Source organism: Mastigoproctus giganteus, chromosome 11 (assembly GCF_048544385.1).
Source record: "Mastigoproctus giganteus isolate SK-2022 chromosome 11, ASM4854438v1, whole genome shotgun sequence".
Taxonomy (NCBI): Eukaryota; Metazoa; Arthropoda; class Arachnida; order Uropygi; family Thelyphonidae; genus Mastigoproctus; species Mastigoproctus giganteus.
In genome coordinates, this window is record NC_143585.1 from 51528058 (window position 1) to 51552710 (window position 24653).

Here is a 24653-nt window from a genome sequence, read left to right on the forward strand (position 1 = left end):
ATATTGAGAATATTTGTATATATTCTTTTAAATATACTGAGGTTGTAGCTTGCCTGACCTTTCTCTAAATAGTGAATCGTTCTACAGTGAATAATTCTACTCATATCCCCAACAAAATGATGCCTGGTTCTTTCCTCAGGAGTGACTAGACGCTACTTCTGCGGGAAGGTCTTCAGTTCCTGCACTCCACTCTTTTGTTTGTTTTTCCGTATCATAGTGGTATAACCATTTTTCGCCTAAGGCTATAAAAAGATCCACAAAACAATATCAAAATCCGCTTCAAAACTGTCAAGAACTTGTAGCTTTTCAGACCAATTCGACGGTCCTGAATATCATTGATGAGATTACTATTGTCGAAAAGAATCTTCCTGACCTCCTTTCACCTTGAAAGTTATTTGGCCTGCATTTTAAATTTCATCACTATCATTAATAATATAGTTTGAAGACGGATAGGAGTCCTTTTCTTTTTTCGGAAACTAAGGTTTTTCATCCTGCAAGTTCACAAACTTGCCACAGAGAACGGATATGTTATTCATCTCCCCAATTTGGTAGCAATTAGTTTTTTGAAGGCAAGGGTTTTACTCTCTCTTTCAGCAAAGTTACTTTATTATTTATGTCTTTCAACTTCCATAGATACAGGATCTCATTATTCCTGTCATGAAATGTATTTTCAAGTTAAACTTAATATCTTATAACATCCATCTGTATCACTTTCTGAGATGAAAACAGCAATTTGGATAAAAAATCTATTTAAAAATTGCGATGAAGTTTTTCAGTTTCTCTCTAAAGCATACTTTGATCTGAATGTGATCTCTAAATGCGAATTATAATCATACGCGATTTATAAAAATATAAATTCACAGTTACTAGCAAACGGCTTAAGATTGTTTAATTCAATAAATACGTCAGATATTGTTTGTTTACTTGTCATGACATTTTTTTCAAACTGAAAAAAATATTTTAAGCCTTCTAAGTAGCTTTCTTAATTTCATATAGATCAAGAGAAAAAGCTGAAATGTAAAATTGCACCCAATGAAAAGTTTACGTTTTACTCTGGAGTTAATAAGAAATTGTCTATAATGTCAAAGGCAAGATTTGTTTACTGTTTACTACTAAGAGAAGAACAGGGGGGAGGGAAAAGGCTATTAGCTTATCTTTTTCGATTTCAGCTTTTGAGTGGACTGCAAACTGAAATCATATCCACTTTAGCAAATTAGAAAATGTTTACCTTCATTTTATATGCAAATATCGGGAAATCAAAGAAATAGTAACAACGTATACGTGCAAGGCGATTTTCAGAATGTCATCGACCTTAGTTTCAGAGATGATAAACTATCCTAAATAATAAATAGTGTGTTGTATTGATTAGTGTTTTCTTTGAACTTTTTCTGAGATAAAATAAAATCGTTAGGCACAGAACGTTGAATTATGTCTAGCAAAAGCCGACTGAGAAGGGGACCCAGAGTGAGAGTGTTGCTGTATCCTGGGATAACGTACGTGGACTCGAGTACACATATTGCGAGACCTAACGCGTACATCGCATAAAAAATGTATGGCCCATTATTTTGAGTTGTTAGTATAAACATAGCACTCATTTTCAAACTTTGTTGACCAGATGAGGGTGTCAATAATAACTAGCAGAGAATTTCAAAAATACGAAACCATCCACAATTTATTTATAAAAACTTGAAATACTTCAAATTTGTTTGAAAGATTTTAATAATACAGGATTGTACACGATAAGTTCCAATTAGGAGTACCATGCGGTTGTTCAAATATAACAACTGATGATGTTACCAACAGCAAATTCAAAATGGGAAGCATTCAAGGAAGTGATCTTGGAAGCCACTATGCTTTTTGTCCCAACTAAGCAATACTGTTCAAGGTTTAGGCCTAAATGGATATCAGATGAACTAATGAGACATATGGCAGAGAAGAAAAATGCATGGGATGCACATAAACTATCAGGTGACGCAGAAGCCTATGGTAGAACCAAGTCACAAAGGAGATTAGGCAAGCGAAGGCAGATTACGAGAAATCTTTGGCAAAGGATGCTAAGAAAAACAGCAAGGATTTCTTTACTTATATAAACTCTAAAAGGAAGGGCATGAATAAGATTGGTTCACTTGATATCAATGGTTCAACTGTTGATCATCCTGCTCGGATAGCTGACAAACTGAATGAGTCTTTTGCATCTACATTCACACTTGAGGAATTCTGTAGAGAAGCGGAAGACAGAAGCTTATTAAACTTTAACAAGGCTCTTAATGATTTTGTAATAATTTAGAGCAAAATAGAGGAGAAATTGTTGAAGTTAAACATAAGAAAGGCATCTGGGGTGGATGGGATCTATCCAGTTATATTAAAGGAGGTAATCAAACCCTTAGCCATAATTATGAGAGCATTCTTGGACTCAGAGTAGGTACCCACGGACTGGAGATGTGCAAATGCATCTCCAATTCACAAAGGGAGATCAAAGGATGACACAAGTAATTATAGACCTGTGAGTTTAACTTGTGTTCCGGGAAAATTAATGGAGTCACTGGTTAAAGAAGCACTGCAGGATCATCTAGACAAGACTGCAATAATAATTCAGACACAGCATGTGTTTGTTAAGGGGAAGTCTTGTCTGACTAATTTGATTGGATACTACGATGTGGTCACAAAGGAACTGGATGCAAACAATAATTTTGATATCATATACTTGGATTTCAGGAAAAACTTTTGATACTGTTGCACAAGGAAGACTGCTGTAGAAATTGGAGCAGTATGGCATTACGGGCAAGCTGCTACAATGGTCGAAAGGACGGTTGAGTGGGAGAGTGGTAATCAATGGATACTGCTCTTTGTGGACTAATGTTACTAGTGAAGTCCCCAGGTTTCGGTTTTGGCCCATTCTTGTGTTTTATGTTTAGAAATGATATTAATGACGGTATATCACGCTTGATGTCCAAGTTTGCAGATGATATAAAGGTTGGCAGGATTGTTAATGACAGTATGTTACTGAAACAGGATCTAGAAAAGCTGGGCAGATGTGCTGAGAAGTGTCAACTAAAGTTTAACATTAAGAAATATAAAGTACTGCATATAGGTAGCAGTAACCCCATTGAAACGTACCAACTGTGTGTACTACACTCAGGGTAACAGAGAATGAAAAAGACATGGGGGTAATTGTGCAGTCAGATATAAAGTTTTCTGAGTAGTGTAAACAGGCTGCCAGAGCAGGTCATGGAGTATTGCCAGTGATAAACAGGAGTTTTGCTAGTAGGGAAAAGGAAGTGATTATCCCTTTGTATAAGGCAATGATCAGACCACGCCTTGAGTACTGTGTACAGATCTGGAGGCCTCATTTTAGGAAGGATGCAGAGTTGTTTGAGTGTGTACAGAGAAGGGCAACAAGATTGGTGATGGGAACGAAGAGGTCCTCTTACCAAGAAAGTTCTGCAAATTGCAGAGTCTGGAGACTAGACAGACACCTGCGAGATCATCTGATTGAGGTGTATAAGGCTTTGAATGGGTTGAGCTTGCTCAATGCAGATGAGATTCTTCCTCTTGCTCAGATTACGAACCTGTGGGGGCATAAATTCAAATTGAGAAAAGATAGTTGTAGAATAGATGTGCAGAAATTTGCCTTTAGCCAGCGAGTAGTTGATTGCTGAAACAAACTTCCATCTGTCGTTGTGGAAGTTGATAGGTTAAATAAATTTAAGGAGGAACTGGACAAACGTTTGGAGCGAATGGATGGATTAAAATGGGAATTTATTTCCTGCTAATGCTGTCTAAGCTTGCTTTTTTTGCATCATATGCCTCTACTAATGATAATGCTGTTTACTCAATTTTATTCATTGCTCATGCGTACTTCTGGTGGTACAAATAATACAATTAAACCTCCTTTCGGTTTCGAAAACTGAAGATAATTGAACTAATTAATTAACTAAATTCTTTAATTAATCTCATAGCTAATCTAAATATTTTTGCATAATAGATAAAGTATATAAATTATGTGCTCTTTTATTTCTCTGGATTCCTTTGTTAATTTAAAATCGTTAAAATACAAAGTTATTTTTTAATAAGAAATATATATATATATATTTTTTACATCTGTTATTTCTGAATTTAAATTTTATTTAATTTAATTTATCATTTTTGATATTTTCCACGTGAAATAAAAATTTTAGCTTTAGAAATAAGGGGACTTCTTAATGCTTAGGTTGATCTAATTTCTTCTTCTTCAGTATATTATTTAAAAAAGTTCAATATTGGTTCTTACACTAGCCATTATGGCATCAGAGATCAACAACGTCATGCAAGGAGCGTGGGATGTATTGCAGACATAAACGAAAGTAATTTGATATTTGGAGGTCAAGATATGTGACCTCCAACTGACACTTTGGAGGTCACATATCTTGAAATTTAAAAGTTACAAAAATGAATGAGATGCCTATCCTGAAAGAAAAGACGTTGCTCTTTCTCTCAACCATTCTGTACAAAACATAACGCCACCTAGCGGCGGAAAAACAAAATTAAGACCAGTAGAGTCAAATTGAGGTACTGCATTAGTAATCTCTATTTTTTTGACTAAATCTCCTTTATATATATATAATTTTAATATCCTCATCTTTCGTTTACCTTTTAACAAGTCTGTTGTTATCTAAATAACCTTCCGGTTAGTGAGAAAAGGTGCTGCGATCTACCTATTTACCATCTGAGCGAGCCGCACACTTTCTTCCCACATGATTGCTTAGCTTGTTCTGGTAATCACCGGCTACACGTCTTGGCAGATGTTTCCTGTTATCTGTACGTGTGGTTCATTACCACAGAATAACTTCCAAGCTGCTACTGCTCTTCAGTATTCATAGATCGTCCTACAGAACGGCGGGACCAGGATGGTCTGATTATCAGCTGGTAACAGAAAATGTAGAAGACGCCACTTTAATCAATAAAGAAATTTGATTCTTGGCGTTGGAATCTTTCAGTGTGCGGGCAGACTGCTAAAAGGATGCTTGGAACACGGGGGACTTGTTTCTGTAATGTTATCATACCACAAGAACTCCATCTCTCTCTCCGCACACCCATACTCGACAAACAAAGAAAAAAAAAAGGCGTGAAAATTAGGTTACCACATCCCAGCTGTTAGTCCAACTAACTTTACAGCTTATTTTTTTTTATCTTGCTGTTTTTGGTGGTTTTCTTCACTTCAACTGATTTATTGTACAACTATCCGTATTTCCGATTAAATTCTGTTTGTTACCATGTCACGTTCGGGGTTTTTTTTTTTCTCTTTCTTTTTTTTTCTTGGGTGTAAAACGACAGAGCTAAATAAGGTTAACGATAAGTCCAAAGCGAATGGATAAAAATTCCATCTTTAAATCTTTTTAATATTATACCATACAGCGAAGAAATTAAATGGTATGTCAAAGCAGTTTGGTCAATGATCCCGTTGCGGTTAATGAATTAACCCAATTGAGGTAACTGTTTAAGATCTAATGACAATTTAGAAAGCGCAAAGAGAAGTAGAAAATGTACACAATGTAACTTTAAAGTAATAAAAAAAACTATAATTGAATCTAAACCTAGTCAGATGTATAATCTGGCTTAGGGCCAACTTCTATCCTGTTCAGGACCTTCGCAATAAGTTAGGACTGTTAATAGTGTACCTTTGGCAAGCACTAGCTCGAAAAAAAACTTTCATGGTTCGATGGATATTTCAGAAATATTCTCCGCATCCATGGGAAAAGAGCGTTTGTGTCCCAAATTTATTTTAATTGCTATTCAAATACCCACCCCTCTCGCTGTTGCTTGGTTAAGATTCTTTCGAAAAGAAATCGAAATATCTCGTGACACTATTCGGTGGAATTATTCTGGCTACGAACAGACAGATGGGTCTCCAGGGAACTTTTCCTCTCTGCTCCTATGGGGGAATAGATAAGGCACAATCATTTGACTGGCAAGTACACATGAGTCTAATGACGTAGTCCCATAGGATTCTGTATGCTGGAATTCAGTAGCTTAGGCAAACAGAGGTATTTAGTTATCCGGCTGACTTCCTTCAGTGTATTGTATTGGAACAACAACTATAAAGTTTAGTCTTCGTAAGAATCCTTTCTTGTAGAACTAGTGATGAATCCTGATTGTATCGACAATTGAAAAAATGCTGCAGGAAGTTGGATTATGAATAAGATTTCTTTCTTTATAAAGAGTGTCGTAACCCAGAAGTCCAAGCTATCAGTTGAAAACTCAACTTTCTTAAAGATCAAACTTATCCTTTTTTCTTCTCATCTCTGTTTTCTTTCTCGTGCTATTACAGTATCTCCCCCCCCCCCTTTTTTTTTTCTCTTCTCTATATAATTAGTTGTTTTAGAAAAGATGCGGACCAGCGTTTCCTATTTCTTTTCTGGATTCGCAGGCGCTATTGTGATTCTTTCATCACTGTGCGAATGTGGTGATGTGTCTCAAGCTACGAGAAGTACAAGTGTTCCACCAAACACCAATATCCCACGCAACCTCTGCTATTATCAAGATGCAATTCATACAATTGCAAAGAAAAAAGAGATTTCCCTTTCATTATCCTAAAATAAACCGGTCGAGCAATTTCGAAAATTCTAGAAGAGAAAGGAATCCGGTCGTAGTATCTTACCCCGAATATCTTATCTTAACTGCGTACGAAGCCCTCAAACGAAACATGAAGGCTAAGAAACACTCCCAACGGACATATAAGGAAATAAATTGCTTTTTACGGTGCTGTAATAGGAGAAGGGAAGATTCGAATTCTATCTGCGTAAGCTTATTCGTTGTTTATTTTTTCATGGATGTTGGCGTCGGATACAAAGTTTCTTTGGAAATTAAATGTCATTTCTATGGAGTATTATTCGTGCAGTGTCTCTGGGGCATTTCTCCAGTATTCGTTTCGTCTTTTGGGAACTTCGAACAGTCTCTTTTTGGTTCATACAGCACACAAAAAAATAAATAAATAGAAAGAAGCATTTGGAAACACTGCCTGGAACTCCCTCTCTGTCTCTCTCCTCACTCATTTTTAACTTCTCTTCGTTTTTCCACTTTCTCACCTCCTTCACATCTTTATTTACTTCCTCTCATACTCTTCCCCTTTGTCCACCTTCTCGTTTTCTTCATTTCTTTCTCTCTCTTCTTTTTTCTGTTTTCCCTTCTTTCTCATTTCCTCTTTTTCTTTCCTTTCTTGATTTCTTTTTGTCCATCTCTTTCTCTCCCTCTTCTTTTACTTCCCGTTTTTTTCTTTTATTTTTTCCCCTTTCACTCTATCAGCCGTTCCTTCGAAGTTATGTATCCATACTATTCAAAATCATACATAAACAGCTTGAGATGTAGAAACCCAAAAGGTTTATTGAGTAAACATACGAAGCTGAAATTTTCTTGTAAACCCAAATTTCCTACACAGTTATGGGGTAGATTATCTTTATTTGCTACTGCATTTCTCGATGCAGTACCAAATAAAGATAATCTCAGATGTTCAAAATGTCCACCACCGCTACATGAACATAATTTTTTGATTTTTTATAGTACACATAAGTGTTCAGTACTTCTGCAAACGTAACAGTACTCTAAGTTCATGACTGTACACTTTTTAAAGTAATCCCACGCGAATAAATCCACTGACATAAGGTCCGGAGATATAAGGAGGAGGGTCCTCTGCCCAATACACGTATCTACAAATTAGGAAATTCAGAATCCAGATATGCACGATTATTGGTGTGAACGTGTGGTTGTGTTCAGGTCCTACTAAAAGTGCGCCTTTGATTATCCCACACGAGGAAGGACCGCATGTGATCCACATGCCCATTTAGTCTGAATGTGACTGAGAATTTGTGGATCATCTTCCTGAAATGCATACAAAAACCGATAGGGTTTTCACTTTTTCCTTTAACATCCACTCATGCGCAGTTCTTGAGAATACTACCTTGTCAACTTTTCAAGTATCTGTTCGTAGGCGTCTCGACAGCTTGGACATTTTTGGCATCTCTTGTCATCCTTTTCCTCCTCCATCTCTCTTTATTGATGTTGTTAACAGTTCCGTGCTCTGAAATTTATCGCCTCTATGGGGCACTGTCAGACGTGTCGGCGCTCTCATATTGACCATTGACGCTTGCTGATTTGTCGAATCTTTTCAAAAATTCAGGACTCTCAAAATGATTTTTCGTTCTTTCAAATATCATCTACGTATTCTCCACGCTGATTGGTCTCCTCCTGGAGAAGTCAGAATTCTCATTTAAGACGTAATTTAAAGTATTTATACATAATTATGAATTACCCCTGTAATGTCCCCTTACCTTTCCTTCTCCCTATCATCATTCTACCTTATCCATTCTCTTTTTCCATTTTCTACCGCGTCTTTCTTCGTGTCCTCTTTCTCTGTACTTTTTCCCCTTTATCTACTGTCCTCTATTTTTGTACCACGATCTTTCTCTCATTCGAGAACTTGTATTCTTTTTATTAGATATATTTGTTTTCCTATTTTAAACTCTCTCTCTCTTTCCTCTTCCAATCTCCCTCTATCGCTTGCCACCGAGAACCCTATACGGAGCTAATGACAGTGACATATTGTGAGCCGCTGCTAGTTTTTATTTGGCTGAACGGTGTGTAACTGTTCGCACGAGAGCAGTCAGTGGAACAGATAGGTAGCGCTTGAGGCAAGAAGGAAAGAGTTTCTTTGAAGAGGAGATGCGACAACCAACCCCTCGATATTTTTTCTCATCAGTAGATGACGAAAGCGCACAAAAACCAAAAATGTGTCGCGAAACTCAATTGAAAGCGAGTTAAAATCTACAGACAAGTGACAAATGATTGATGTAGGAAGACTGCCCAGGTACACGACCTTTGCCAGTATTTTTAGGATGAAGACGCCTTCTGTTTCTTCTTCGAACTGAACGAATTGCTTGTGTGTTTGTGTGTGTTCGGCTTCGATAACACTGTCACTGTGGCAGCCCAATTTCCACGCGCTCTAATTCGATTCTATTAATTTCCTTGTTTTTGAGGCCTTTCTGTAAAAGTCTGATTTTAAAATAAACCCAAATATAGTTTATATAATTTATCCTTATAACTGCGATCATAGAAAAAGAGAGGATGTTTAATTAAATATTTTAATAACTGCTAAGAAAGAATATTTAAGATTAAATTATATATAAATATTATACGAGTAGTGATCATTTAATTCGCGGACTGATGCATGTCGGATATAATTGAACAGCGATCTGTGATTCGTTATGGTGTCATATGGGGCTTAAATGCATCGGAAACAGTTTAAGAGATGAATTGAGTGTCTTGGTACGATGGCCGTATTCCTGTGTGAAATGCTTTCTCCATCAAGATAATGCCAGGCCCAATACGGGTAATACAGAGCAGCCATGACCACTGCCATAGGTGCCGAGGTGCTCCGACATCCCCCTTATTCATCAGACTTATCCCCGTGGGATTTCTTCCTGTTTCCACGTCTGAAGAAATGTCTGAAATTGTGTAAAGTTCGAGGGATAGTATTTCGAGAAGAAATCCACAGAGGATTCAGATGATGACAATTAAGATAAGATCTTGTACCAGTCTGCAAATTAAACGATCACCCCTCGCATAAACCATTGGACGTTCTGTAATATCTTTTTTCTCTGCCACGAGAGAGGGAAAGGGGCTTCTCAGATCACCCTATTCTAATCAAAAGTATTGGGAATTAATTTCAATTATTCAGCAGTAAACCAGTATTACGTCTTGGGTTTCTCTTTTCCTCTTTGCACAAAAAAGAAGATAGAACTTGCATTTACAACTGATCAAGAGGAGGGCTACCCAATCCGCTCAAAACATGGTGCCTAAGTCCTGCGAAACGAGAAACTGTAATGGGAACGATAGAAGTCAGTACCGAAGGGATAATAGACTTTCAAAGAACAGTGACACAAATCTTCTACTTGAAAGATGTGTCACCATGGGCTATCAAAAACACCTTAACGACGATCCAAGACAGTGACCCATTAGAAATTGCCTCGCAGCTGGCTAACACAGACAATTTGAACCATGCAGAGAAAAATCAGTTCGCTACAAATCTTATTTTTAATTTCAGGAATCCAATTTACATTAAATTAAACTTTTCAAATGTTTGCTGATAAACTGAGGATATTAAAAAAAAGGATTTTTCAGCATTGAATATCGTGTAATATTTACGTTTTGTATTATAAGATAATATTTTTATTTTGTCTTCATGGAAACAACTTCTTTGAATATCTCCTTTTACAGAATGTAATAAAAATTAATGTTTTTGTTTTTTTTTTTTTTTAAATTCATCCAACCAACTGGCCAGTTATATCCTTCGTTAATTGGTTTGGGTCGAGTTTTGTCTTTTCTCTGCTACAAAACCCCTTTCACGTCACCATGACTGGCCGATTACCGCTAAGGGAGGGATTAATACCACTCAGGACAAAAACCAAGTGACCCTTGCTAGTATCTTGTACTGTCAAACAAATTCAGAGTGCACACACTTCACACCTAGAAATAGAAACTTTCTTAATCTTCTGTAGTTAAAAGTCTCACCTACACGACAGACAATTAAAATCCCCAGAGAACCCTTTTCTGTTTTTCGTGGGTTAACTAAAGAAAACAATCCTCCGTGCTGATAAAGAAAACAAAAATTGAATCTCCCACCGAAAATTATGTTAATGGCTAGCTCTATTTGTTCTCTCCAAAGAGCCTGATTCGCTCAAATAGAATCGGTCGGGCTAAATAAAAATGAGATATTTTTAACTTTAACATCATTAATATAAACTATCTCATTTAGTACTATTTCAGGTTTTCTTAATTAACGCAGCAGAAAGCCTTCAACTTTGTACCGCAAAGGAATCCTTAAGATTTTTTGATGAATGCTTTTCTTATTCTTAGAATGTTTGTTATGATCTCATCGTGACAAATCTTTAGGTAATTAGAATTTTATGTTCTTAATGGTGGGCAACTCATTCGATTTCTTTTTCCTTAGACATCGCAACCCTGAGAGAAGAAACTCAAAAATTAATTATACTCTAAACACTACGAACCCATTAAAAAGATTTTCCTATAATCATCATCCAGTAGCGGTAACTAATCCTTCGGCCTTATATAGAGTGAAAGGGGTGCTCTAAAAGAACCTTATAATTAGGTGCTAAGAACATGTGCGGAGACCTTCAATTATACATCACAAAATGTTGCATCTTTCAATCTCTGGAAGAGGTTGCGCATCCGATATTTAAACAGTTATAAATTATGCAAAATCTTCAATGTATTCTGTAATGTCTGGAATTACTGTTAGGGGGCGGTTGTGTTACTTTAAGCAATGAGTTGAAATACATTTTTTTTTAATGGTAATATATTCTGCAGAGAAAAACTATTCGGCAAAAAATAGAAAATTATTTAATTTAAATCATTTAGTATTAGCAATGGCTACTTGGTGCAAGGAAGCCTATGGCTTATGCTGCAACAGCCAAAAAAATAATAATAATAAATAAAAAATAATAAAAAATTTTTTAAATAATAATTAATAAGAGAAAAGGAAATAGACAACCTATGCGTTTTCCTCCTCCCGTAGGTAATTATCCAGCTGACCTTTGAATTTCCCCAGACTGTCAGCCTCTACCACCCATGTAGGTAACTTAATCCAGTAATTTATAACTCGCTGGCTAAAATAAAACTTCCTGCAATCTCGTCTAAACATCTCCCCACATAACTTGAATTTATGTTCCCTAGTTATAGCATCATTTATAATCTTGAAAATTTCGTCCTCATTCATTTTACTTATGTCTGGCACAGCTTTAAACACCTTAGTCAAGTCTCTTCTAATGTGCCTAGTTTCCAAGCTCTGCAACCCACATATTCGAAGTCTTTCCTCATATGGACGCCCTTTTGACGATCTCACCAGGTTAGTTACCTGTCTTTGGACCCTTTCAAGAAGAACAATGTCTTTCTTTAGACGCGGTCTCCATACTTGAACACAGTATTCCTCATTGAGATCTCTACTAGCAATTATTCGATAAATCATTGATAGGACACATGAGCCTTCCTTGCAACCTGTCTATAATGTCTGACCATATCTTAACTCCCAAGTCCGTTTCTTCCACTTCTGGCTGTAGTTAAATTCCACCAAGTGTATAAGTTATTTTGGGGTTACTGTTCCCCCAGTGTAATACCTTACATTTTGGTAGATTAAATCATAGCTGTCATTTTTCTGACCATCCCTGAAGTCTATCTAGATCGTTCAGAAGAAGCTCTGCTTGGCGGAAATCATTAACTACTCCACTAATCTTTACATCATCTGCAAATTTAGACATCACGCCCTCTATCCCTTCATCGATGCCATTTATGAAAATCAAAAACAACAGTGGTCCTAATACTGACCCTTGGGGAACTCCACTTCTTATATCAACCCAATCTGAAGAATAACCATTTATCACAGCCTCCTGCCCTGAAGCCGTCCAGCTATCCATCTAAGGATTTTCCCAGTGATTCCAACCTGTTCCAGCTTATAAGGCAACCGCTCATGTGGGACTGGGTCAAATGTTTTGCTGAAATCCAAATAAACAATGTCCAAATTATTCCCAGCTCTTAAGTGACTGTCAAAATAACTAACCAGGTTTGTTAAACATGATTTTCCCTCTACAATTTATAATATGAAAAAGAAATCAGGCAGTCCATTATAGATATCATAAGAGTTTTGTTTGCTCATAAATTACAAAACATAAATTGAATTTATTTCATTAATAGACAAATGAAATTGCAGTTATAATATTAATTAGTTATAAAATAATTTTTAAATTATGTGGAATCAGAACGATCATCCTGTTTTTTGAGTCCAGCATAATTTAAATTGCTTAATTAGTGTAATGCTAACAGCGGAACAAACGTTTCCTTCACAACGAGTTGCCCTAGTGACTGCATCACTTTAAAACAAATACCATAAGCCAAAATGTTAATCCACCATTTATTTAAAAGATGATAAATTTGAAAAGATAACCATCTGGAGATGTAATGATATCGCTAAAAAGTTAATCTGCCGATTGCTGTACTCTGAAACAAATGTTTTAAAGTAAGTGCAATACCAACAAATCTTAGAGGTTTTAATATATGCAAATTCAGAATTATAGCAGTATAATTTACGGTTACATTTGGTTTATTACATATTTTATTTGAAGTGATTCGCCTGTTCACGACCAAGTTAAGTTAAATTAACAAAAATAATTATTTTAAAAACGCATTACCCAGAGAGAACTACATTTATAAAGTTAAGAATATTTATTAAGAACTGTAAACTAAAATAGAAACCATTTCGCACATTTTTTTTTAAAAGCAGAAAATACACAGAAGCTAATCCATTACAGTTTACTTTTAATCTTCGAGAATAAGAGAATGAAAATAAAAAAAAAAAAAACGAATAACGGAACTAATAGAGAAGTGTGTGTGAGGTACTTTCGGTGACTTCTCTTCCTCATAGTTGGTCAGATTCTGTTTGTTCAATGCTGAGTCTCGATACTGGTTACAGGGTCTTAATTCCAAAGAAAACTGCCTTTGACAAGCGAGGCATTTTTCGTCCTTTCATTGCTGGTAGTTAGAAAGAAAAGCAAACTGAAAAGAGGGAAGTAAGGGGGAAGGAATTGCTTTCTGTTTGCTTTCTTCAGTTCCAGTCATTAGATTGACATCGACCTCTGAATAGATGACCATTACCTCTCTCTCTAAGCTTGCAGTCCAAAGGTCACTGACGAAAAAGCTGAAGACAACAAACAAGCCAAGATCATATCGAAGCGTGTTTGGTAACTTCGTTATGGATTTCTTCTTAAAAAGGTGTTTTCTTAAAGGTGATAGAGATAAACAAAGATTCTTGCCAATGATTAGTTCTCTGCTGGCAGAATTAATGAACATCAATTAATGGTCTTTATTCGTTAGGCCTTGAACAGAATTTCAAAAGGACGAGGTTTTTTTTTCATATTACATCTATAACGAATTGAATATCAATTTTTTGAGTTTTTTTCGCTTAGTAATACTCTTTTCTAAGGTTCTTGAAAATACTCTCCAAATTGTATTCTAAAGATAAACTTTTTCTTGTGATGAAATGACACAATGTTCTCTCTTTTAATAATTTTGATCATAGCTGAACAAATATTAAACCAACCTTTAAATGATGTGAATATCATCACCAATAGGGATGTGAAAAATATTCCTTATCAGTAATTTAAATAGGATGTAAGTTGGTTTACCAAACTTTGAAAGTTTTAAACTTGCATCTGGAAAATAATTACAGTAATACGTAAACGAATTTCCTCAATCAAAAGATCGTTTTCAAGATGTAAAGATGACTTAAACCATCCTTTATGAACAATTTCTAATTTTCATTCAAAGGAAGCAAATTAAGGAACATGTATGTGGGTGTACGTTTTTTTAATTGATCATTTACACCACTCTGATTCTTACCAACTCAATTAGAATCAAAGATTTATTTATTATAATTTTTGCCTTGGCTTTCTTCTCATTTTGTTCCCTGAATTGAAGATTATTATTTCTACATTTAAGGGGGGTTAAAAATTGAAACCGATCACGATACTACGTTAGAGTTTGCTGCTTTTAGCGTTTTCATATTCTTCGCTGATGGGAATTAAATTCACGTGATTCATTGGGAATCAACTCCACTGAATGCTCCGCTCTTATCTCATATTTCCAGTAAAACAGGATAACCTCATTCCACAAGTCCTAATGCATCACTCGCAGCATCCAAATAAATTGCTTCCATCTCATTATAGCAAAGAGAGGCAAACGCTTTCCCCTTTGGACATTTCTAGATTATTTTGAATCCATCTTGTTCATTTTGAAGCGCCATTCTTTTTTCGTACGTTGGCCTTCTCCAGATATTCAACAAAGCATTAGTGCTCAGTGATGTGTATTAGGATTATCTTCCCCATTTCCCACCAAATAACCATATATTAAATGTGTCAACGTCCCTCCCCCCCTTTCATGAACGCTAAAAAAATTGGCACTCAGCCAAGCTTTCTTTTGAGGCATGTGAAGTAGGGGGTAAAGAGGGGTCGAAGATCACCGAGGTCTTAGAACTATTGGAGGAAGAAGGATTGTGCCAGGAAGGAGAGGAAGAGTCTAGTTTGTGACAACTTAGACACTTTCATCCTCCCATAGATTTTCTTTTTATTTTATTTTATTTTTTTCGCTGCCCTCTTGATATCGTGCATGCCGATAGCGTGTCAACAGCTTTAATCACAATGCTGGCTTGTAGAGTGGGATGTTTCATTTTTTACCCCCTTTCACTACGGGTGCATTTTCAAATGTTATTTTTAATATATCGCCTGACTAGTTAAAGCTGTCACTTTGATACGGAGAACCGCTTCAGATGTACAATAACAGACAAGAAGAGTAATTGGCAAATGCCACAACGCTAACTGAGATTCTACACTATTTTTTATGAATCGTTTATGGCTAAGCGCATTTTTTTCTTTTCTCTGGCCTTTACACCACTTTAAAATACTAAAGCCATTTTATCGATTTCTCTAAACAGGTTTTATTAATGTTATTATGTTTTCTTATTCTCAGGTGAATAATGCGCACAAGTCAAAGAAAAAGTAATCGTTTTAGGTCCAAGGTATTCCCATTTTTTTTATAACCAATATTAACACTTATTCACCAAAAGGGATGAAATAAATGCACGCCCTTCTTGAACACACCATCCTGCCACTGGTTGTAAGGTGGTTCTGTGATTCTGCGAATTAAATGATCAACCCATATATGAAGCTGTTTGCATTCCACATTTAGATTTGCAATAAGTAGAAGGTATTTGATTTTAAAATGTTATCTTTAAAGAAATAGAACATAAGTGGAAACATCTTAGTTAGTTTAGGTTGTTTGAAGAGCCTTAAAAGGCTAGATTTTTCTATTTAATTTTATTTATTATTTTTTAATTATAACGACTTTAAAAACAAAAGGTTTATGAAACCACTAGAGCTCTAGTACCATGAATGGGTTGAGTCAAGGGTGGTTGACAACTGGACTTATATTTTTTAAGATTGTAATGATAAAAATAGAGGGGCAAAAGGGGTTTAACCGTGTATTCCACTGATAATAAAATCTGAAATACGATTACGTCTGTATTTTCCAGTCACAAAATTCCCAAGAAGTTAAAACCTTTCAGATACAGAGAGGAGGTACGGATACTTCCGGTAAGGAAGTATATATAAATATTGCATGCAATCTTGCTCAGTTATCCCGTCACCCGTGTAAGCCGCTTTGGATGGTTTTCAGACGCGTCCTTTGTTGTGTAGGATTTATGTGGTTCGAAGAAAGTTCCATGAGCGAGGCAATCTGTCTCTCGCACCGCCTGTACCCAACATCATCTGGCTCAATCGATGGATTAACGTAGCAATCAGAAATATTTAGACTCGCGGCACTTACGCTATTAAACCGCACAATCGCTGCTGGTCTACGCCAGCTTCGTTGTGCCAAGAGTTTCGCCTTACCTGTAGTAATACTGACTGTTCTCATAGGAAATCCGGTCTGGTTGCGTTTCCTCCTTTTTTTTTCCCTTCCTTACTTAAAGAAATAAACATAGGTCAAGCTACCGTGCACATACTGACATACAAATGGCACGGAACACAAAAGGAACGGGGCTACTGCAGTACCCAGAGACATTTGAAAGAAAAGCTATTCAGGAATCGGAGACTTACCTTTAAGAAAGGTATTCGGTGGTCTTTCTGATTACTCTCCAACTCCACGGGACTCGTAAACCGATGACTTAATGCCATAAAATGTCCCGCCTTCTTTCCACGTTTCTTTCTTTTTCCTCTATTTTTTTCCCCATTCTTTTTCTTCCTTTCCCGTCAAAGAAGATTGGGGGGGAGGAAATCTACTCAGTTGATTAAACAACCAACTAAAGAAAAGGTGCTTTTCTTCGAAAAGGTAATGAAGAAAGCAAAGAGCTCGTGACCGCATGGCATCTTATAGAAGAGAAAAATACTTCTGGACGTGCCCTTGTAACACACGCACAATTACCGACTCTTCCTAACAGAGGTTTATAAACGAGAGGACGACCCCGGATCTAAAAGGGATTGTCAACACTAAAAGGTGTTGTACCTGATAAAATAAATATATCGTATTAAATCCCCGAAATACCCTAGCTGCCAAAAGAAAGGATTTCACAGCGTTTCTTATGCTGTGACGTGTGGATAAGGATCATTCTTTATGCCCCCATAATATCTTAAATATTGTAGAACTGGTTATCGGAACCAACCCTCTCTTGAGAGTCACTCTCAACTTCATTGCGACGTTTTCTTTTTAATCTATTTATAGTAGAAGGAAAAGGGGATATAACGGTTACTAATAAATGTAGATTAATTAACTTTCACTACGAATACGGCACAAGAAGTACTAGCCTAACACGCGTCCCATATGCACGTAAAACAAATAATATACGAAATGGCCTATAGGTCTTTAATATTTTGTCTTAAGGAGACCGGTAAAATATCAAAATAAAATTGAAGGGCCGGTTAATGTTATTAAAGATTGATATTTAAATCATGACACCATATGTTTAAATGTATAGGTAGAATTAACGTGAATATCACCAAAATGATCAAGAATTTTCTAGCTGACCCCTTGTATGAAAATGCATAAATGATAAAGATTGTTTTCCTATTCTTACTCTTCCTTGTCAAGTATAATCGTGTTTCTTAACGTATAAATGAATGTGAGGGACGTTTCGCATCATCTTCAAACACTTTGAACGCAACGTTTCTGCATTACCTGTACATAATGTAAGGAAGATGCTGGCGAGTGAGACGTGTTCACTTCTGACACTTAAGGATCATGTCTTAACAAGTTGCCTGGATGCTTTTCTCTGCCTGCAGTGTTTTAAAATGCTATCGGGCTTATTATTAGGGTGTTCAGTCAGAAATCTCCGAACCTCAACCAACAAACTACACTTGGCATCCCTTTTATCTGAAAAAAAAAGAATAGGCAGACATTGTTGCATCAGTCAGCCTATACAAGTTTGTACCAACTCGAACTGCAATATACCTTAGGGCCGTTGCCTGAAAAGTGACGAAAGAAACTGCATTTTCAGCTTCCTCCTCTCTGAGCATCCTCTTCCATTTCCCCTTTTGTTTTGCTTTATTTTCGTCACTGGCCTACTACCATTATTCATTCTGGTTTTCTTCTTTTTCTTCCTGGATAGAACTAATGCATCTCTCTCTCTTTCTCTTTCTTTGTCCATTACCAGCCATTTCTATCCCTTGTCTCTCCAGGGATCAGCTAAGGGTCAAACAGAGGAAAAACATTCTCCAATAAGACAGGTAAAAGAAGGTGTAGGTAGACAAACATGTTCCTGGCGAAATGATCCTTTCTGGGTAACGAAATACAGAAAATGCGGAGGAATTTTGTGGTCCCACGACATGTATGTTACAACCTCGGATTTAGGATGCGATCCATCTCCGTCATTCACCTTGAAAGCAAAATAAGAGTACCTTGATGCTAGCGTTACCAATCGCGTAGCTTTGATGTGGTCATTGTACCTGGTTCATGTAAGAAAACATTGTGTCTAGATATCTTTATTCTCTTATTTTTTTACTACTTTTCCATTGGATTTTGGGAGTAATATTACTGGTTATTATTTCTTTAAATCGGAACTTCGTGGCCCCTAACATCGCGTGAGGTATGAAATAGTGGATGCATTAAGAAAGTCCATTACAAAGTTTCCTTGCATAATATTCAATTTTTATGCGCTCAAATAATCGTGGTGTTTAGCATAATAGAATGGTGATTCCAATGTCATTACGAATCGCGAAATTTAACAGGAACAAGTAATCAGTTCACTTGTGAAGAAGTATTGGTCTCCGTGATAATTGCTTACAGAATGGTAATTCAAAAATAAAATATTCTCGTAACGTAGATCTAGCTAAGAAAAGGTTAAATTTCAATTACCAAAAAATCACGTATCCAAATCTAATATTAAAGATATCTGAAATAGTTTTAGATTTCTTTAAATGACGTTCAAGCTTCAAATTTCTTTTTAGAGAAAACATATTTCTAATGATATTTTGATAATTACGTTTTGTATTCAATAGAATCACATACTCTAAGGCAGTTACGTTTGAATTTTTAATATTAGTTTTGTTTAATTATCAGATATTGTGCTGAGGATTTGAAGCATTTGTATTAGTGATTGTAAATTGTATTTTTTGGTCAGTTTTCGTGATTTGCTGGATTTCAGATATTTCTCAGCTTTTTTTAATCAAAATTATGATTGAGTGTAGAGAGATGGAAGATATAAATTTCAGTTTATCTATCAGTTTTCAGTTTGATTAAGAAACTTGAGTTATTTTTGTAACTAGTTATTAATAGAATTAGTTATCAATAACTAGTTATTAATAGAATTAGTTATCAATAACTAGTTATTTATAGAATTAGTTATCAATAACTAGTTATTAATAGAACTGTTCTATGAAGGTAATATTTTGGGGATTAAATTTAATTTGATTTAATCTGTTCAGTAATGAATTCTCGCAATTTGCAAATGGAATTTACTACTTATGCAACAAAATATAATAAAATATTTCCTATTTAAAAGGAAATGTATCCTATTTTTGAAACTAGTAGCGCCTCTACGCGCATTGTAGTTCACCACACATTTTATTTTTCTTTAATAAATGCCATTATTAAATCAGATCTCATAATTTATCTCTAATTCCATTTTAGAATGTATTTTCATTTCAAAATGGATTTTTTCTTTTCAGATTCAGATGAGTTCCTTTGGCTGCAGATAGAACCTACCAGCATAAAGGTAATTACACTTTTAATATAGTTAGGATAATAAAAACTAAGATAGAAAAAGAATTTTCAAAATTATAGGCTTAAAAAACACTCAATTAATTTATTTACAAATGCAAATCATTGGTTAAGTTTGAGAAACTTCTTATTAAGATGAATATGGACAACAGATAGTCATACTTGTGGCTTTATCTAACTACACCTTTAGCTGCAGGACGTTGATAAATCTTTGAGTGCCTCACTATCCATTTACTTCGTATCACTACAGGATTAAAAAAATTAAAAAAAGGAAAGAAAAACTTACCACAACAAATCACCATTTTTTTTTAATTTCTCTTTATTTTTCTTATGCATTCAACTGCATCGATTGAAGCTAACGAACGTGTTTTAAATATTTGCATTTCTTCCACCTTCCAGACTTTTTCACTTTTTTTTTTTTTGTTTCGCTATTTATTTTATTTAATTTTTTTTTTTGACAATATACAATTTTATTTTGTACCGTGCGTGATGCCGTTGATACAGCAAGAACAACTTAATTACTTAACAAAGAAAGATGTGTGTTGATTGTACTTGACATAAAAACTAAATTTATCCTATTACCTTTCTTTAACACAAACTATAATTTCATAAACAAATTTCCCTTCAGGCAACATGTAGTTATTGTACTCCAGTTTTACCTTTAATAAAAGCTTTGGCTAATGAACATTTTAATCGGAGACTTGGGGGGTGGGAGTAGTAGAAGAAGAAGACGACACGAGAAATGGGTGGAAGTAAAATTTTCTTCTTTTAATACACACGCGCAAATAAAAAAAAAAAGAAGGGGAAAAAAGTCCTCAGACACTTTCATTAAGTAGCCTATGGTGGTTGCCATAGAGACGCGTGGGCATACCAACAGAAATTCCCATCCCTTGACTTTTCTTACAGCTTACGTAACAGCATAAGGATAAAAGCTTCGGAGGATGGTTATTAAAGAAAGAGGGGAGTTCTGTTTGTCTCTTCAAATGAACTTCGCGGTTGACAGTTAGTAGCAATGATACGCGACATTTTAAAGAAGCTAACGAGCCGATAAAGTACCAGTCTGGAATAGAAATGGAAAAACACAGATTCACTAACCGAATGCTTGTGAAATTTGGAAGACAACCATAATTACAATAGCGCCCACTTCGTTACACTTGTTAAGTTTTGTGAATCATAAGAGGAATTGTTACATTATCTTCATAATTTTCTTTTTTTTTTTTCATATTATGTCTGGAATGGAAGAAGTTTGCAAAATAATAATGGACTATACCCCACTCTCGTTTTTTTATTCTAATGAAGAAATGAATCTTCGAATTAAACCGACTTTAGATATTAACTCTTTCCCAAAATGCTAATGTCAGTCATTAACATGTTTAATAATATCTTAAAAGTAAACAACATCCCTAAAGGTATTGTCTGGAGGTTTAGGGTCTGCGTTATTGAGAAGGGAATGTAATTTTGTACAAGGATCGCTCAAAACATTTTCAAAAGGCAAACCGACCAAAGAATACACGCAATTAGATTCTGGCGCTTAACGCACATACCACACCACCGACTTGCTAGAGTCATGTATGACCTCCTTGCTAGATCCAGGCACTTCCTGTATTTACCAGAAGAAAATCTTTGCAACAAGCGCCCTCTACTGCAGGTTTGGAGAGTAATAATTGTTACTTCATCAAAACTCTGACACTACTGGGAAACTCACATCTTTCAGAATCTCCTTACCATTAAAATAGACCGGAAAACCACGCCAATCCGAATCTTAAGTCACTTCAAAGTGACTTCTGCCTGGACTCCTGAACTGGACCCTGGACTACGACTACAGACCTGTAACAACTGTCTTTTTGTCTATAGTCTTTTCCTTTATCATGTATACCACGGCAGAGTTCAGCTGACATTTAGAGATCGCCCTCTATAAGACAACTCATGTCCATACGTGACCTCAATCCTCATCGAACATTTATGGATTCCTTCAAACATGATGGTTGAAGAATGGAAAACAAAAATTAACCATTTTCGTACGCACGGCCAGCTCAGTGGCATTTCATTTAAAGCAGTAAAAATGTTAATGTATATAATTATGAAATTGTTATCTAATAATTCTCTGTTGGCGAAAATAACAGAATATCTGATGGGAGCAGAACTAATAGAACCATCCACCATCAACGGGTGGTAAATCCACTTATAATTAGTTATATAACTGCAGCTGTGCGTTTTTGCTGAAACAATGATGGAAGAAATCTGAAAAATTGCAAGAGCAGTTGTATAAAAGTTTCCAAAATGTTGGAATATCTTAAAAGATGTGCACGTATATGGAGATTTAATTTATGGATGAAATTCGAATTATGGAGCTTGTTTTTCGCTAAAAGTACAAAATCACTTTTAAATTGCAAAAACATCGATAATAATGATAAAATCATAAATATATAAGGGGTAGAAAGCAAAAAAAGTGTAGAGGGGAACGTGTGCGAGACAACAGGGTGTAGCTGGCAGAGAATAAATAGATGAAGGAATTTGGATGGTGAGGAGCCAGAGGAAAAAAGAAATACCGTCGTGTTAGCTTGATAAAATGCAATAAACACTTCATTGAGTTTAGTTTCTTGAAGCCTGCAATGCCTTACATGGAATATTTCATCGCATCTTCTAATTTCAAACCCCATTAACTCTTGCAACTCTAGCAATCGATACTAGAAATCAGAGGATTGTTGGGGTGTCTCATGCATGGCCTTTATACATCACGGGGGATCAGCGTCCGTGTCTGTTTGTCTTTTTCGCCATTGGCAGGTAGACTGGGATTTGTGATTAATCCACTAATTTTTTATCCTTGTCGAGAGCCCTAAAAGAGATTGGAAATTTGCTGGCGCCGAAAAAATCCTCCCCACGTACCCTTTCCAAAATGGTGATTGATGGGTCTTCGGAGGTAGCATTAGGACAGGATGGACACCGGTTACTGTTTTTTTTTTAACTGGTATTAAGCGGAGCTCAGAGGTAGATAGGGAGCAAAGGGGCAAAAATACTCCATGACAAAAAAAAATCCCCTAACAACGACAAAAACGCGGTAGGGTAGCGTTGTTAGAAAAAAAAAGTTTGCATTGACTCATGACAAGGAATTAGCAGAGCAACGATAACATATGGATACGTTGCTAAGAGATTATAATTAAAACATGAAAATTTACTTACAGACAGTATGTTTGTAAGTAAATTTGTCCCCCATTCATTAGCTAACACTTAGTTTCAGGTTTTTTTTTTTTTTTTTTTTTTTTGTAGGAGAGGTACGTTATGCAGTGGCACGAATAAAAAAATATATATAACTTTAATAAACAGCGTGTAAATAATATAAGTGTTTTTATAAAAATATTATTACTAATTGCATTTGATAAAGGTCCACATTGCCTCGAAAGCTATTCTATTCTTCCAGTCAATATCTAAATTTAGAATTCCGAGTGACAATACAATTGTTTGACTGAAATAACAGAACAGTCAAAACTGACAATTTTGACTGTTTTGTGTCAGTCAAACTGATTATTTCAAAATATCTTTGAAAAACAAAAAGGTGTCAAAAATAAATTATTATTTATTAATTAATAATTTTAAAAGTATTAATTTTTAAATTAATATTAACAACAAAGTTACGTATTACAAACTATAATATATTTTTTTTTGTCTAAGAATTTAGTAGACAAAAAGAAAAAAAAATGCGTTTATTACTTTAATAATGAATCCTAACTGTAAATACTTTAACTAAGGGACTGTTCACAAATTTCATAATGCGAATTTTAAATCAAACATATCCTCTTCTGTAGTACTTAAAAGCAACTATGATCCTGCATGCATCCTTTCCATTACTTTACATTAATTACATTAAAAAAAAAAAAAAAGAGCGTGTGTATCCTGTACGCACGAAAGATGTTTTGTTTGATGTGAAAATATCCTTAGGAAACGTACAATGCATTTTCAACCCTTTTCACAATTCGATAGTAGACGACGAAAGAAAAACAACACCGTTGACATTTTTAAAATGGAACAGCCAGAACCGAAATTATGAAGGTTGTAACGTTTTATGCGCACGCTCGCTACTTACTCTACCGAATCAGCGTTAGTGACTGAGTTAGCCTCATTTCCGTCTCGCATTTTCGTTACCAATCAGTTTTACTTCAGTCCGAAATATTTAGTATGAACGATGTAACCTCTTATGTGCACGCCCGCTTCTTACTCTACCGAATCAACGTTAGTGACTGAGTTTCCATCATTAGCGTCACTTCCGTCTCGCATTTTCGTTACCAAGTGGTCCGAAAAATTCAGTAGGTGCCGCTAATGATGTTTTGACATAAAAAAACAAACTAATAATATGAATGTTACCCTTTACGTTGCAACCATCCATCCCCAGTAACGGTAACGCAGCGTTACACAAATGCAAATGACCCCATAAGTCTATTAATATCCTAAAGTCTTTATCGAGTTTTAATAAATTTTATATGCTCTGTGTTTCCCATCTATCGAAGGAATAACAATAAGAAACAAAAAAAAAGAGAGAAAGAAAGAAAAGGTAATGTGAAACTAAGTGAAAAATAGAACCCGTCTAATGTCGATATCAGTTCCACCTTAAAGACTCCTGGCAAAATGCCAAGGAGTGTTACAAGACAGAGCAGTGGCTGAATCGCCAAAGCTTTAGAGAACGAATTCTTGAAATATGAGAGATAAAAAAAGGAAACTCTAAATTTAAAAAAAAACAAAAGTAAAATAACCAAAAGTCAAAACACGTCCGCTGGTAGTGGCCCTGGGAATTTTAAAATTTTATCCCTCCCCCCACGTAAGAAGTTGCCACGATAACTTCTGGATTAAAATGT

The 24653-nt window shown here is 35.5% G+C and overlaps 1 protein-coding gene across 5 annotated transcripts in view; it reads left to right on the top strand.

Annotated features, from left to right (window-relative positions):
- LOC150078006 (teneurin-m-like) overlaps positions 1-24653 on the top strand; it is a 432793-nt gene that overhangs the window by 122028 nt on the left and 286112 nt on the right. For all 5 annotated transcript variants that reach the window (XM_090384265.1, XM_090384268.1, XM_090384267.1 and 2 more), the window contains exon 2: positions 19755-19801. The gene's annotated coding sequence lies outside the window, so the exon portion shown is untranslated. The remainder of the gene's footprint in view (positions 1-19754; positions 19802-24653) is intronic.